Genomic DNA, 15,442 nt, shown 5'->3' on the forward strand with positions numbered 1-15,442 from the left:
GCCAATCTCTCCCAATCAAATTGAACAGTAACCAACATGCTTTCCTTCGAGAGATTCATCTATACAAACACAACCCCAATATTTCACATGTACATAATCAAATACAAACTTCCAGGGTCTTATAGACAACAAATGTTGCTTCTCATCTTTTCATAGTAGGAATATCAACCGAATATTTGATAGAAGATTCCTTGATCATATTTTTTCCTTCCTACTTTAGATGCAACAACATATTCTTCAATTGAATCTTGCTTTCCTTCTTTCAGCAACACTATAAAATGTATTCTCCAATTTCTTGTTCCTTCTCATGGTGATCCAAAATTGATCCTAAAACCTCTAAGTCTAAGTCTTTAAAAGAGTCGGAAAACACCATCGCAGAGAAAAACCAAGAACAAAGGTGGAAAACAGAGCTGAGCGGAGGTTCAAATGGCATTACACAGGAGCCATTGGATCAGACAGATTAGCAGTCCAGATTGAATTGGGATATCGCTATCGGAGCAGGCCAACGGAAAGTATCGGAGGTAGCCCATTGGGAAATGCGATCGGCGATCCAGAGATCTAACGAGAGCCATCGCATCGGGCACATAGATCCAATGTTGGAGATCACATAATCGCATCACAAATATTACCAAAGGCAGCACTTAACCGCAGGCCTAAAGTCTATGTGATATGCAATTTTCGCTTTATCACATCGCTATAAAACAAAGGAGGACTTACCGAGGGCTTGAGGACTTGCAATATGCGATCGCGATTTATCGCATCGCAACAACACAAGGGGTGATACCAATGGATCCACGACCCCGCGATATGTGATACGCTGATATCGGTAATCGACGATCGGCGATCAGGTAATACAAAGGGCTGTTGACATGCGATATGTGATTGTGATCAAATCAGGCCCAATAGGAATTATGGATGTGCTCTATAATATTTGAGTTCCGATATAAAAGTATTTGTCAGGTTTTTCAGTGTTTTAATGTATTTTGTGTATTTCCATTATAAACCAAAATACAAAGAAAACCATGGCATATGGGCACTTGTGACTTGCAATAACGATGCAACAACGGACCTGATAGGATTATAGGTTGGATTCAATATCATTTGAAGTCTGACTTGGCAGAAATTTCCACTGTTTTTAGAGTATTTCTTGCGTATTTCTTTGTGTAAACAGAGAAGTGACTCTTTGGGATTTTCACCTGCGCTGGTCCTTTCCATTTGAAAATAGGTGACCACCATACCTTAGAGAGTTTCGCAATGATTGTTTAACGCTCAAAATGGATTTGAACAGACAACGGCCAGGAGCTAGAAAGCCCGAAAAGGAATGCAAATTGACAGTGCCGATATGCTAAAAATTCATTCATTGGAAGCACAAGAGAGGTCAGTGGAAGACAGTCACAGAGAGACAGTCAGAGAAAGAAGTCAGATTAAGGCAGATTGAATAGAGAAACATGATAGAGGGAGAGTCTGTGCACTCTTTTAAACTCGAGGTTTACAATTAGATCCCTCTTTGATGTCACTGTTGGTTGAGACTCTGTTTTGATCTCACCCTTGTAATAAGTTGTTCTTAAAAACTTAATATAGAGGTCGACACTAAAAGCTGGACCAGGTGATGTCGCCAGGAAGTCTAGTGAACTCCTTTATTATTTTGGTTGTGTTGATTTGTTGATGTGTGTGTTTGCTATGTTTTCTAACTGCTCATTTTCTATTTTATTCACAATCTTTTTGATCTGTTGTGCTAAGTAATATAGGCATTCCTACACATAAGTCTGTAATACCTTAATATTGACTTAAGATCTCATTTTTAGATCAAGCTGCCTTCTATTGAGGATATGTTGCCTAAATATCTCAAAGAGTTACAAGAAGACATAGCTCTAGACAGGAAGGTGAGAACTATACATTGAGGGGATGTTGAGTACCTGAGAGTAGGGCTCAAAGGTTCAGATCCAAGCAAAGCACGATGGATAGAAGTTAAAAAAGTGAGGGAGCTATATCCTCACTTGATCGATGCCTAAAAACTAACTTTTGGTGGTCCAAAATCTTTTCAGTGGGAAGGCGTGATCCAAAATGGATCTTGAAATCTCTAAGTCTAAGTCTTTAAAACTGTCAGAAAACACTATTGCATAGAAAAACCAAGAAGAAAGGTGGGAAACAATGCTAAGCAAAGCTTCAAATGGCGTTGCACAGGAGTCATTGGATCAGACAAATCAATGGTCCAGATTGAATCGGGATATTGCTATCGGAGCAGGCCAACGAACATATTAGAGGTAGCCCATTAGGAAATGCGATCAGCGATCCAACGATTTAACGAGAGCCGTCGGATTGGGCATGCAGATCCAATGGCGGAGATCACATAATTGCATGGCAAATATTACCAAAGGCAGCACTTAACCGCAGGCCCAAAGTCTATGCGGTATGTGATTTTCACTTTATCGCATCGCTATAACACAAAGGAGGACTTATCAAGGGCTTGAGGACTTGTGATATTCGATCATGATTTATCGCATCACAACAACATAAGGGGTGATACTAATGGACTCGTGACCCCGCGATATGCGATATACTGATATCAGCGATCGATGATCGAGTAATATAAAGGGCCGTTGACATGCAATATGCGATTGTTATCAAGCCAGACCCGATAAGAATTATGGATGTAGCTCTATAATATTTGAGTTCCGATATAATATAATTTGTCGAGTTTTTCAATGTTTTAATGTATTTTGCGTATTTCCATTATAAAGCCAAATACAAAGGAAACCATGGCATATGGGCGCTTGCGACTCGCGATATCGATGTAGAAATTTTGAATAATTTAACACATATTCAATGGAGATTATCCTGATCATGTACTATTGCGGAATACATACACAATACATAAGCTCCTCTACATTGATCATCAATTTAGCAGCATCAATAACAATAAAACATCAAGAGCATTCACACATTAACACAGTATGTAACCCGGGGAAAGCTTACAGCTGAAAACCCCACACTATTTGTATATTAATGATTGATAACATGTAACATTACAAAGTACAATGCTTATCACAAGAAATCCAATACCAGCTCCACCTGTTACACACAATATAGCTAAGGTTTGATCTCCAAATCTATTCCACTGCTTGCCTGCCTCCACTGCTCAATACCTGCTCAAGAATGAATGAGAATGGATTAACCAAACTCGTATTTACCTCCAAAGAATCACTCACACTGTGAAAGACGTGAGCAGAGGATATAATACTGGGCAATACTCACTGGCATACTCAATCCCTTGATTGTGCAAATCCTCATGCACAATTATAGTCACAACTGATAGCAATCTGATCCTCTAACACATGTCCCTGTTGAACTGAACATGCACTGACATGCAATTGAGTTAACTGATGTATTCTATAGGTTCATTATGAGTTAATAATTAGTTTAACAACTCATCATTAGTCTATTTGCAGTTAGACTAATTACAACTAGTTTAACCAAGTCAAACTGAACACAACTCCATCAACTCCACAATCAACTCCACCAAACTCAACTGATTGAGTTCTAACTGAAGTCATGCATGTAACAACTCAACTGACCCACAAAGAAATCATACTTCCTTCTGACAGCTGCATGTGCCACATCTGTAGCTCAAACTGAAGTGCTCCAAGAGAATAAGATCAACTTTATAGTCCAAATATTATTATGAGACAATAATATTTGACTTTTCTATTTTTGATAGCCAGTCTAAAAATAGACTTTGATCACTCCTGCTGTGATCACTCCTGCTATGATCACTCCTACTATGATCATCCCTACTGTGGTCACTCCTGCTGTGATCATCCCTGCTGTGATCCAAAAATAGAACTTGCGCCATAATTTGCCTGCGGGCCCACTTAGTGAAGGCGACTCTTTTCACTAAGCTCCATCATCTTGTTGCAATCTCAACAATCGATGCAACAACATAACCAATAGAATTATAAGTCAGATTCAATATCATTTGAAGTCCGACTTGGCAGAAATTTCCACTGTTTCTAGAGTATTTCCTATGTATTTCTCTGTGTAAATAGAGAAGTGATTCTTTGGGATTTTCACCCGCATTGGTCCTTTTCGTTTGAAAACAAGTGGCCACCATACCTTAGAGAATTTCGTAATGATTGTTTAAAGCTCGAAAGGGATTTGAACGAACAGTGGCCAGGAGCCAGAAAGCCCGAAAAGGAATGCAAACCGACAGCTCCGATAGGTTTAAAAGCGATTCAATGGCAGCACAGGAGAGGTTAGTGGGAGACAGTCACAGAGAGACAGTTGGAGAAAGAAGTCAAATTGAGGCAGATTGAATAGAGGAATAAGATAGAGGGAGAGTCTGTGCACTCTTTTAGACTCGAGGTTTTTGAGAAGATCCCTCTTTGATGTCATTGTTGGTTGAGACTCTATTTTGAGCTCACCCTTGTAATAAGACGTTCTTAAAGACTTAATATAGAGGTCGACACTAAAAGCTAGATCAGGAGACATAGCCAGGAAGTCTGGTGAACTCCTTTATTATTTTGGCTGTGTTGATTTGTTGATGTGTGTGTCTGTTATGTTTTCTAACTGCTCATTGTCTATGTTATTCGTAATCTTTTTGATCCATTGCACTAAGTAATATAGGCATTCCTGAACATGAGTCTATAATACCTTAATATTGATTTAAGATCTCTTTTTCAGATCACATGGCCTTCACTTAGACTTACGGTTGTTAGTCTTGGTCTAGTGCATGTCACATGAAGCATAAAACCATATCTGTCACTCCCTCTCAATCAGGAAGCACCTCTTTATCTAGACTTCCTCTTAATCTTAGGGAGATATTCTTCTATTCATGCTTCCTCTAGGAGATCATCTTCTTCTTTTTGAAATCAGAGAATATTTTGTGGCTTCCAACCACTTCATCAGAGTTATCATCATCCACATAATGCTCATCACATATTCACCAAGTTGATTATTGTGTATCAGCACAACTTGCTTGTCACATCAAGCATCTTCTTTTAGCTGAAGATTGTGTACCTGTACAACTTGCTTGTCACATCGAGCATCTTTACAAAGTTGAAGATTGTGTACCTACACAACTTGCTTGTCACATCGAGCATCTTCACCAAGTTAAATATTGTGTACCTGCACAGCTTAAATAGCAAGTACAACCAAAACTATAGAAGCATGATGTTAGCCATATCAAAATCATGGAAGCATTTCAAATTTATTCATATCAGATACCTAGACTTAATTATAAACAAGAGACATATGCTCTTCAACATCTTTCTAGGGACTTTGTCATATACCCTAGACTACTTCATAACAGCACGTATTCCATCTATGGTTTCAATATGTCTTCCGAAGTTATGACATACCTTACTACAACATATAGAAAACCCTAGAAACCATTCACACAAATATGGATCTACAAATCATCTAACAACCTTCCAAAATACATGTGTTAGACTTCTCACTAGGGATTCATACAAATCCTAGATTTCATACAAAATAATCAATCGAAGTCAATCACAACTTAGTCATGGACCTGACTAGATTCCACTAGGGTTGGTTCCAAACTGATATATTTTCAATCAATCAGTCATTAACATGACCAACTACTATTAAGGTTAGTTGAAAACCCTAGATTTCCAAGAAATTATCATACTCAACCAAAAAATCCAAATTTCAACAATTTCTTCACAAATTTCAAATTATCATATAGTCAACATTCATTAGAGATTTCTAGTTTGACTAAGATTCGACTCTAGAACCCTAGAATTCCATTCTCACAAATTGAAAAATCTTATAACAAATCATCATATTCCAAAGATTTTACTTTGACTAAGGTTTAATTCCAAAATCTTGTATTTCCAAACTCAAGAATCATTACATGCATAAATCTCATATTGTTATATTTCACACTAGACAATGTCACTACTATGGTTTAACTTCCAAACCCTAGATTTTCATTTTTGAACAATCATCCAATAGATTTCAGATTTTTATATCACACATACTAAAAAAAAAATTAACTTCACTAGGTTTTAGCTATAACACCCTAGATCAATGTCCTAGAATCTTAGACAAGGACTTCATTAAATCCTAAGACTCATGACCATGAATGACTAGGTCAACACACATATCTAGGAATTCATAACCATAAGAATATCATATGTCCTATACATTAATACATCTGACCTAGGCCAAGCTAGGGATTCAATCAAAAGGACATATCTTTATATGCCTAGATTTCAATGTCATGAAACATACATTACATATCATGTGTTAGTCAAACCCAACTTCCAACAATATCAAATAAGAGTTAGACACATAATCATTTTGATTACACTAGGATTGATCAGACAACACACTCATACCATAGAGAAACTTTTTTAAGACAATGTAAGGGTCTTGCTTACACATTCAACCAAACCCCAATGAGCTAGGGTTCGAATGTAGAAACATACATTCCATAAAACCCCAATGGGTTAGGGTTCCAATGTAGAAACATCGCAAACCCAAAATTACCAAAACTTTAAAGGTTCAAGGATTTTAGACCTTATCACTCAATCCTAACCAGTTAGGATTTCGAGATCACACCAAAATCCCAAACAAAACATCATCAATAAAACTTCAACTAGCATTTCACAATCACCCTAAGAAACTTAGGATTTCAAAAATTCACATTAGCATACCCTTCAGTTAGGGTTTTCCAAAACCTTTCTAGGGTTCTACCAAATCAGATAAGAGTGGGGTGGGTATATTTATCATGGGATGAATAAGCCAAACAAGAATCACTAGGATTCAATACTACTAGTCATAATAAGGTTAGTAATAGATCATAAAATTAATAATCCTTTTAATCAATGAATTCAAAACATACCTTTTTTTCTTGACTAACTTGTCTTGAAAGATCCTCCTTCTTGTGGATGTTTTCCCTTTGTTTCTTAACTAACCTTGTCTTGAGATGTCCTCCTTCTTGCAGATGTTTTCCATAATCAAGACATCAAAGCGAGAATGGTGATTAGTGTTTAACACAATCAAAACTAAATGAATGCATGAGCCCAAAACTAAAAAGACATGAGATGCTTATCTTTTTCTAGAACAATCTCATTAATGGCCAAGAGATCATTCCTGAGTCTAGCTACCTTCACAAACAACGTTTCCATAGTATCTTCATAGTCATCTTCATAGTCCTTAGCTCATTCTTCAAACTTCTTACTTGACCAATGTTCTTAATAGTGAATAGCTTCGACAAGGCTTCATAAATCTCATGATCATGATTGATGTTAGCTATGAATGGGACAAGATTGTCTTTTATCCCTTCTACCATCAGATTCATTGCCACCAATTCTAGATCCCTGAATTTTGCTTTGTTGGCATCACTGGATTCTTATGTACGCTTCTTTACATTTCATTTAACCAATTCTGTCACCTTGTTCTTCTCGAGGATTAGGTCAATCCTCTTCTTCCAGGATCTAAAGTTAGATTCTCCTTCAATCTTGATCTCTCCCTTGATAGAGTTATACATCTTCCATGAATATGATAGTCTCCTTCCTTGAGATAGTGCCTATGAATGTATCGACTATTTTCTTCTTTCTTCACCAAAGCTATGATACCATGTTCGAAAATTAGAAAGGAAGTAAATATTTTCTCTATATTGATAATTACTTGTGATGTTACTTGTTGTTATTATTCTTTATATATTTGTTCTTTAGTTCATCAAGCAATTACACAAAGTAGCATCACATAAAACAATGAACACAAGATGTAGGCACATGCCAGAGAAAATCCCCCTCAAGGGGAAAAACTAGTCAAAGTAATGCTCCCTTTCAATAGTATTATTTGAGACTCTTCACCCTAGACCTTGACCAGACCTTCCCTCCACACCAAGAAAAATTGTAGAAGATTGATCTCTTTCTAGCAACTTCGACTATGTAGCAACTTGCGGCAGCTCACGACTTCCAGTAGCAGTCCAACTTGGGAGACTTCGTTCTCCCAATCTAGAAAATGAAATAGAGAGAGACCACCACCAAAATTTTGATTTTCCTTGACTCCTTAGACTTCCCCAAACTCACATTCACTTCAGCTTCCCGACAATAGACTTTTCGAAATTCCTACTTTGCACTTCTGCCTGGCAAATAGATATTTGCACTTCTTCCCTTAAGAGAGAGAATAAAAAGGGATGATCCAAATGAATTTTAATCCCTTCCTTTTATAGGATTCTTGTGGGGCAGAATGGGTCCTTAGACCAACTTGATCTTCTGTTAGGCAGACATGGTGTGGAGGTTGCATAATTCATATTTCACTCAATACTAAACTGATTTACATGATTCAAAAGCCCAAGAAGGGTCTCTTTAAATGTACAATAATTCTATAGACTTAGAACAAATCCTAAGAGTCCTAAATGGGGACATTGACCTAAAACATGGTGACCTAAGCATCAAACCCATGCTTTAATAAGTCATAATAACAACAATAATAATTTTTTTCTTTATTCTTTTGACAAGTACATTACATAATGACTCAAGTACATTATTGAAGACCGAACATAGTTACTTTTTCCAACATAAAATATACATATATATATGTGTGTGTGTGTGTGTGTGTGTGAGATAGAGAAAGGGAAAGAGAGGAAGGAAGAGAGAGGACTTGAGAGAGAGAAAGAGAGAGGGTTAGAGAGAGATGGGGGGGAGAAGAGAGACATAGAGAGAGAAATGTTAAAAGAGAGAGAGAGGTGGAGGGAGATATGGAGAGAGAGTGAGGGAGAGAGGAGAGTGGGAGGGAAGAGAGAGAGGGAGGGAGAGAAGGGGAAGAGATAGAGAGGGAGAGGAAGAGGGAGGGAGAGAGAGAGAAATATATAGATATGGAGTGAGAGAGTGTATGTTTGGGGGGTGAAATGGAGAGAATAATAAGGAGAGAGGAGGGAGACAGAGATATAAAGGGAGGGGGAGAGAGAGAATAAGAGTGAGATAAAGAGAGGGAAGGAGGGAGATATACATAGATATGAAGAGTGAGAGCATTTGTGTTTGGGGGATGAGTTAGAGAGACAAATAAGGAGAGATAGAGGAAGATATACATATAGACGGAATGGGGGGAGAGAGGGAAGAAGGGAAAGTTGAAGAGAGGGAGAGAGGGAGAGAGATAGGGGAGAGAGGGAGGGAGATACACTCAGAGATGGATTGAGGAGAGAGAGGGAATAAGAAAGAGAAACATAAAGATAAATACAAATTTATATAGTATTATATAATATTGAACATTATTAATCATAGAGGAAGAGGAAGTAAGGATTTTACAAAAGGTAAAAGAAGTTGGATTTAGAAAACCATGAATATTTTGGTTTTTAATTGAAATAGATCCATTGATTTCAGTGTAGATGTTGACTCCTAATCATATTTGATTAATTGTACTAGATGTATTGATTTTAGTGTAGTTGTTGATTTTTGGTCCTATTTGATTTCTTGTACTAGATGCATTGATTTCATTGTAGATATTGATTTCTAATCCTATTTGATTTCTTGTACTAGATGCATTGATTTCATTGTAGATATTGATTTCTAATCCTATTTGATTACTTGCACTATATGCATTAATCTTAGTGAAGATGTTGATTTGTGATTTGATGTAACTAGATGTATTATGTACATTAATTTCAAAGAAATTAGATTAATAGTGTGCATTTGTTCTAATTAAAGCACACAAAAATTATTGATGACGTGCATTGATTTCTGTGTTACAATAATTCAACCATAAATATAATACTTGAATTGTAATCTTAAATAAAATGTTCACTTATCTGAAATGTTTTCTTCTTGAAACTATAAATTATTTATAATTGACTACGTTGTTATTATTCCCATTTTCCATTATTCAATGTTGTTAATCAATTTTCATTCAAATAGGATAAGAGAAAACAGCTACCATTGAAACTTGATTGGGGTTTAACACTTCATAATTCATAATGATTGAATTGGGAGAAACTTACTATTAATATTGAAGAGAAAAAGAGACATGGAATAATGTTTACTACAATAGCTTGAGTTAAATATTCGAATGTTTTAATATTTCAACTTCCCTTTTCATATGATCAAAATGAAAAGACGGAAAAACTAATAGGTGTCAAAATAAGAATAGTAGAATAAAATAGTTTAAGATTGATCATAATGAGTACTATTTGTAATTGACTACATTTTTATTATTCACATTTTCTATCATTCAACATTTCTACATTGTCACTTGTTGGGGCTATTAATTGGTCAAAATAAACAACTAATTACCTAAAAATTAGCTTATCAACCTAGGAAGTACCTTTTTTTATTTCAAGGTAGTCAACAAAATCTATGCAAGGAACTAGCAGAGGCTAATAATAGTGTTACATGAAATTATATATAGTCTTAATCTTCCAGTTTACTAAAGGCACATTTAGCCTATGCTCACCCTTACAATATTTTAGATCTAGAAACACCTAATGAATAAAGAACGTAAAACACAGGTTGTAAATGACCAAGCTAGAAATCAATTATGTTTCTAAATTAAATCAAAACCATACTTATATAAATGAGATTCTAATGAATAGATAATCAATAATACTACTTTAGATGATATTTTAACTTATCAGCTCAATTGAGGAACAACATATAAAATATTCAATCTTATTTTGATAATCTATTACACTTTCATCTATTTAACTATCACAAAAGCAAACCAAAGACTATCACTAAGTAACAAAAATTCCTACAAGAAATCAAACTGGAAATGGTTAGTTGAAAAAATTGAAATGTGTGTCAAGCACTAGAGCTTTAAGTGGCTCTCTAGAGCAGGGCACTTGGTGTTGGAAATAATACTGAGAGGGGGGGTGAATCAGTATTATCAGATCAATCAAACTTTTTCAATGCTCAGAAACATATATGCTACTTCTGTTAAGTGAACCAGCGTGTACACGCTACTGTGTCTAAAGGAAACAGCGTATAACCAGAAAACTTATAATTCAGTTAGTTTATTCTTCAGTTAAGTGCATCAGGACATTATTCACCATATTTAAGAGTAAACAGATGCAGTATAACAGAACAGATCATCACATAAAAACCACACACATGAACACCATGATATAAGGTGGAAACCCAATGTGGGTGAAAACCACCTGCTGCAAGTCGTCTCTATATTTCTTTAATAAGAACTTCAGTTTACAATCTTTTGTACTGGTGCAGCCTTATACCATTACGCAGGCTACAACCTGCAGAAGGCTTCAACCTTCTCTCATTCTCCAAACTTCCTTGGAAGGGAGCTCCAACCCCCTTTGCTCTTGTACTAGCTAAGATACTAGTACGTAGGTGCTGGCCTACAATCTTCTTTCCTTCAGGTACCACTTTTCATCAATTTTCAGACTGGATACTCCTGAAGCACAACATTACAATCTGAAGACCATGATTCATTCACAAATCATTGAAGCATAAAACAACCAATACTAGCATCATCAATCTTTGAATCACTGAACCACTGAAACCCTGTCAAACCCAGTCACCAGAACACAGAGCAGACTACAGAACTCTGCAATAACAGTCAGATCCAGCTGCAACCCAAAAATCAAGCTCCAAAAGATATACGCTACTACAATGAAGGAAACCCGCGTATACACGCGGTTTTACCGAAGACAACCTGCGTACAGATCTAAAAATAATTTTTCATAACTTGCAGCTGTACCAGATTTCAGTTATACCCACAACATAACATTGCGTCAGTATGCAGATCTAGAAATATGCATAATCAACCATATAAAGATAGTTCATTTCAAACCATTTGATCCCGATCTCTCCTTAGATCTTGTTCTCCGTCAACAGATGAGATCTCTCCTTAGCTCAGATCAAGCAATACATCATCAACCAATAACCTGCATACTGGATCTAATACTTCATCAGATATTCAAGCCTTTTTCAGATGCATTTGCCTAATGATCTTCTTCTCCTTATATAGCCTTAGGCCTTGTTCAATACCAAGAGCCAAAACCATAGAAATCCAATACCAACAGCTTCAAAACTAGGGATCAACACGTCCGTCGAGACACCAAGGTCCAAAACCATAGGCACAACTTCCAAGGAATAACCGCCACGGACCAAAATGAGTTTTCCACATACACGCGCTTTTAATGAAGCCAACCGGCGTGTACACGCGACTTGGTATATAGCAAACCTGCGTATACGCGACTTGGTATATAGTGAACCTGCTTGTATACGCGACTTGGTATATAGTGAACCAGCGTGTATATATTTTTCTTCATACTTGTAGACTGATCATCAATTCCTTGCTGCTATCCTTCTGCACTATGATTTGTTATCAGTGTGATTTGCCATCAAGGACAATACTTGTCTCATAATGCCAACAATCTCCCCCTTTGGACTTGATGGCAACAACACCAAATCAAATCACTCTCCCCCTTTGTCATCAAGGGCAAAGGGCTGTGCTCCCCCTGAGTACATGTTGATATCTTTGCTTGGTTGTGCTGAAACATGCTCCCCCTGATTGTAGGCAAGATCTGCAAAAGATGTTCTGCAAAAGAACCAAGACTTATACACCATAAGGGACCTTCCTATCACCAAAAGACTCAATCCATACTCCCAACCATCAGAAATAACCAATTATATTACATCATTCATCCCAGGAATAGTGGGGAAACCAACATAGGCCGTTACATGACCTTGACACCATAAAAGAGATATCACAGAAAAAAAATACATGACATAGAGACAACAGATCTAGACCAAGACTTATGAAGGTCACAAGCAGCATCTGATAAACATCTTTTTAGATCAGCAACCAAGATTTCTTTCTGGGCTCCTTCTCCTGAAACCAACAACAGTTGTGTACTAGAACCAAAAGCATCTAAATGCCAACAATGCTTTATGAGACTTTAAGCTGCTCCCCCTGAACCTGTGCCTGCTGCACCCCCTGAAACTGTGCCTGAAGAATTCTGACATACCCATCTCAAACCTTCTCCAACCGGAGTCTGCCCTTGCTGTTCAGAACTCTATATACGCGACTTCTCCTGCATAAAACAGCGTATGCACGCGGATATGTTTTCTGTAACACGCGTACATCGTACACGCGACTTTCCCAGCATAAATCGGCGTATATACGCGGATATCCCTTACATAACTAGCGTATACCAACTTTTCTGTAGAACAGACAAGCTTCAACAGCGGGATGAAGCATCAACTACTCCCAGCTTTTGTCTGAGATATTCAAAAGTTTCCCTGGGCAGTGGTTTTGTGAGAATATCAGCAACTTGTTCCTTAGAAGGAACATACTCCAGCTTGACCTTCTGCTCAAGCACTTGTTCCCGAAGAAAATGGTATTTGATTGGTATGTGCTTGGTCTTTGAGTGCATGACTGGATTCTTTGAAATGCTGATTGCACTTGTATTATCACATAAGATAGAGACTGGTGGAGTGCAAGTGATTTGAAAATCCTGCAAGGTCTGCATCATCCAAAGAAGTTGTGTGCAACAAGATGCCGCAGCCACATATTCTGCTTCAGCTGTAGATAAGGCAATCGAACTCTGTTTTTTTGCTGAACCAAGATACTAATCTGGAACCCATGAAGAAAGCACCACCACTTGTGCTTTTCCTATCATCCACACTTCCGGCCCAATCTGCATCTGTGTAAGCATGAAGAGTGAGATCTGTATCTCTAGGATACCATAAGCCATAGTTTTGTGTCCCTTGAAGATATTTGAAAATTCTCTTCACTGCCTGAAGATGAGTCTCCTTTGGATTTGCCTGAAATATCCCAACTATTCCGACTGCATGCATGATGTCTGGTCGGGTACCTGTCAAATAAAGCAAACTCCCAATCATGGATCTATAAGTTGGTTGATGAACTGTTGTTGATTCATCATTTGCCCTGAGACTGCATCCTGTAACCATGGGTGTACACACTGGCTTTGATTCTTCCATGCCATACTTCTTCAAGATCTGCTTGAGGTACTTGGTTTGAGACAAGAAGATGCCTCCTTCATTTTGTTGGATTTGCAATCCAAGAAAGTATGTCAATTCTCCAAGTAGTGACATTTCGAATTCTTTCTGCATAACCAAGGCAAAGTTTTGACTCATAGTCTCTTCATTGCTACCGAAGATAATATCATCTACATAAACAACAAGTATTAGCAATTTGTTATTTTCAACTTTTATATAGAGATTGCTATCTGCTGATCCTTTTGAAAAACCTTGTTGGTGAAGATATTTGTCCAATCGATAGTACCAAGCCCTTGGAGCTTGTTTGAGACCATAGAGAGCCTTTTTCAATTTGCATACAAGGTTTGGATCATTCCCAAGAATGAAACCATCTGGCTGCTCAATATATACTTCTTCTTCTAAGTCTCCATTGCCTTAAACATGCTCCCCCTGATTGTAGGCAAGATCTGCAAAAGATGTTCTGCAAAAGAACCAAGACTTATACACCATAAGGGACCTTCCTATCACCAAAAGACTCAATCCATACTCCCAACCATCAGAAATAACCAATTATATTACATCATTCATCCCAGGAATAGTGGGGAAACCAACATAGGCCGTTACATGACCTTGACACCATAAAAGAGATATCACAGAAAAAAAATACATGACATAGAGACAACAGATCTAGACCAAGACTTATGAAGGTCACAAGCAGCATCTGATAAACATCTTTTTAGATCAGCAACCAAGATTTCTTTCTGAGCTCCTTCTCCTGAAACCAACAACAGTTGTGTACTAGAACCAAAAGCATCTAAATGCCAACAATGCTTTATGAGACTTTAAGCTGCTCCCCCTGAACCTGTGCCTGCTGCACCCCCTGAAACTGTGCCTGAAGAATTCTGACATACCCATCTCAAACCTTCTCCAACCGGAGTCTGCCCTTGCTGTTCAGAACTCCATATACGCGACTTCTCCTGCATAAAACAGCGTATGCACGCGGATATGTTTTCTGCAACACGCGTACATCGTACACGCGACTTTCCCAGCATAAATCGGCGTATATACGCGGATATCCCTTACATAACTAGCGTATACCAACTTTTCTGTAGAACAGACAAGCTTCAACAGCAGGATGAAGCATCAACTACTCCCAGCTTTTGTCTGAGATATTCAAAAGTTTCCCTGGGCAGTGGTTTTGTGAGAATATCAGCAACTTGTTCCTTAGAAGGAACATACTCCAGCTTGACCTTCTGCTCAAGCACTTGTTCCCGAAGAAAATGGTATTTGATTGGTATGTGCTTGGTCTTTGAGTGCATGACTGGATTCTTTGAAATGCTGATTGCACTTGTATTATCACATAAGATAGAGACTGGTGGAGTGCAAGTGATTTGAAAATCCTGCAAGGTCTGCATCATCCAAAGAAGTTGTGTGCAACAAGATGCCGCAGCCACATATTCTGCTTCAGCTGTAGATAAGGCAATCGAACTCTGTTTCTTGCTGAACCAAGATAC

Source organism: Pinus tabuliformis, chromosome X (assembly GCF_031772625.1).
Source record: "Pinus tabuliformis cultivar Carrire ecotype Pingquan chromosome X, CPIR1, whole genome shotgun sequence".
In the NCBI taxonomy this organism is placed as follows: Eukaryota; Viridiplantae; Streptophyta; class Pinopsida; order Pinales; family Pinaceae; genus Pinus; species Pinus tabuliformis.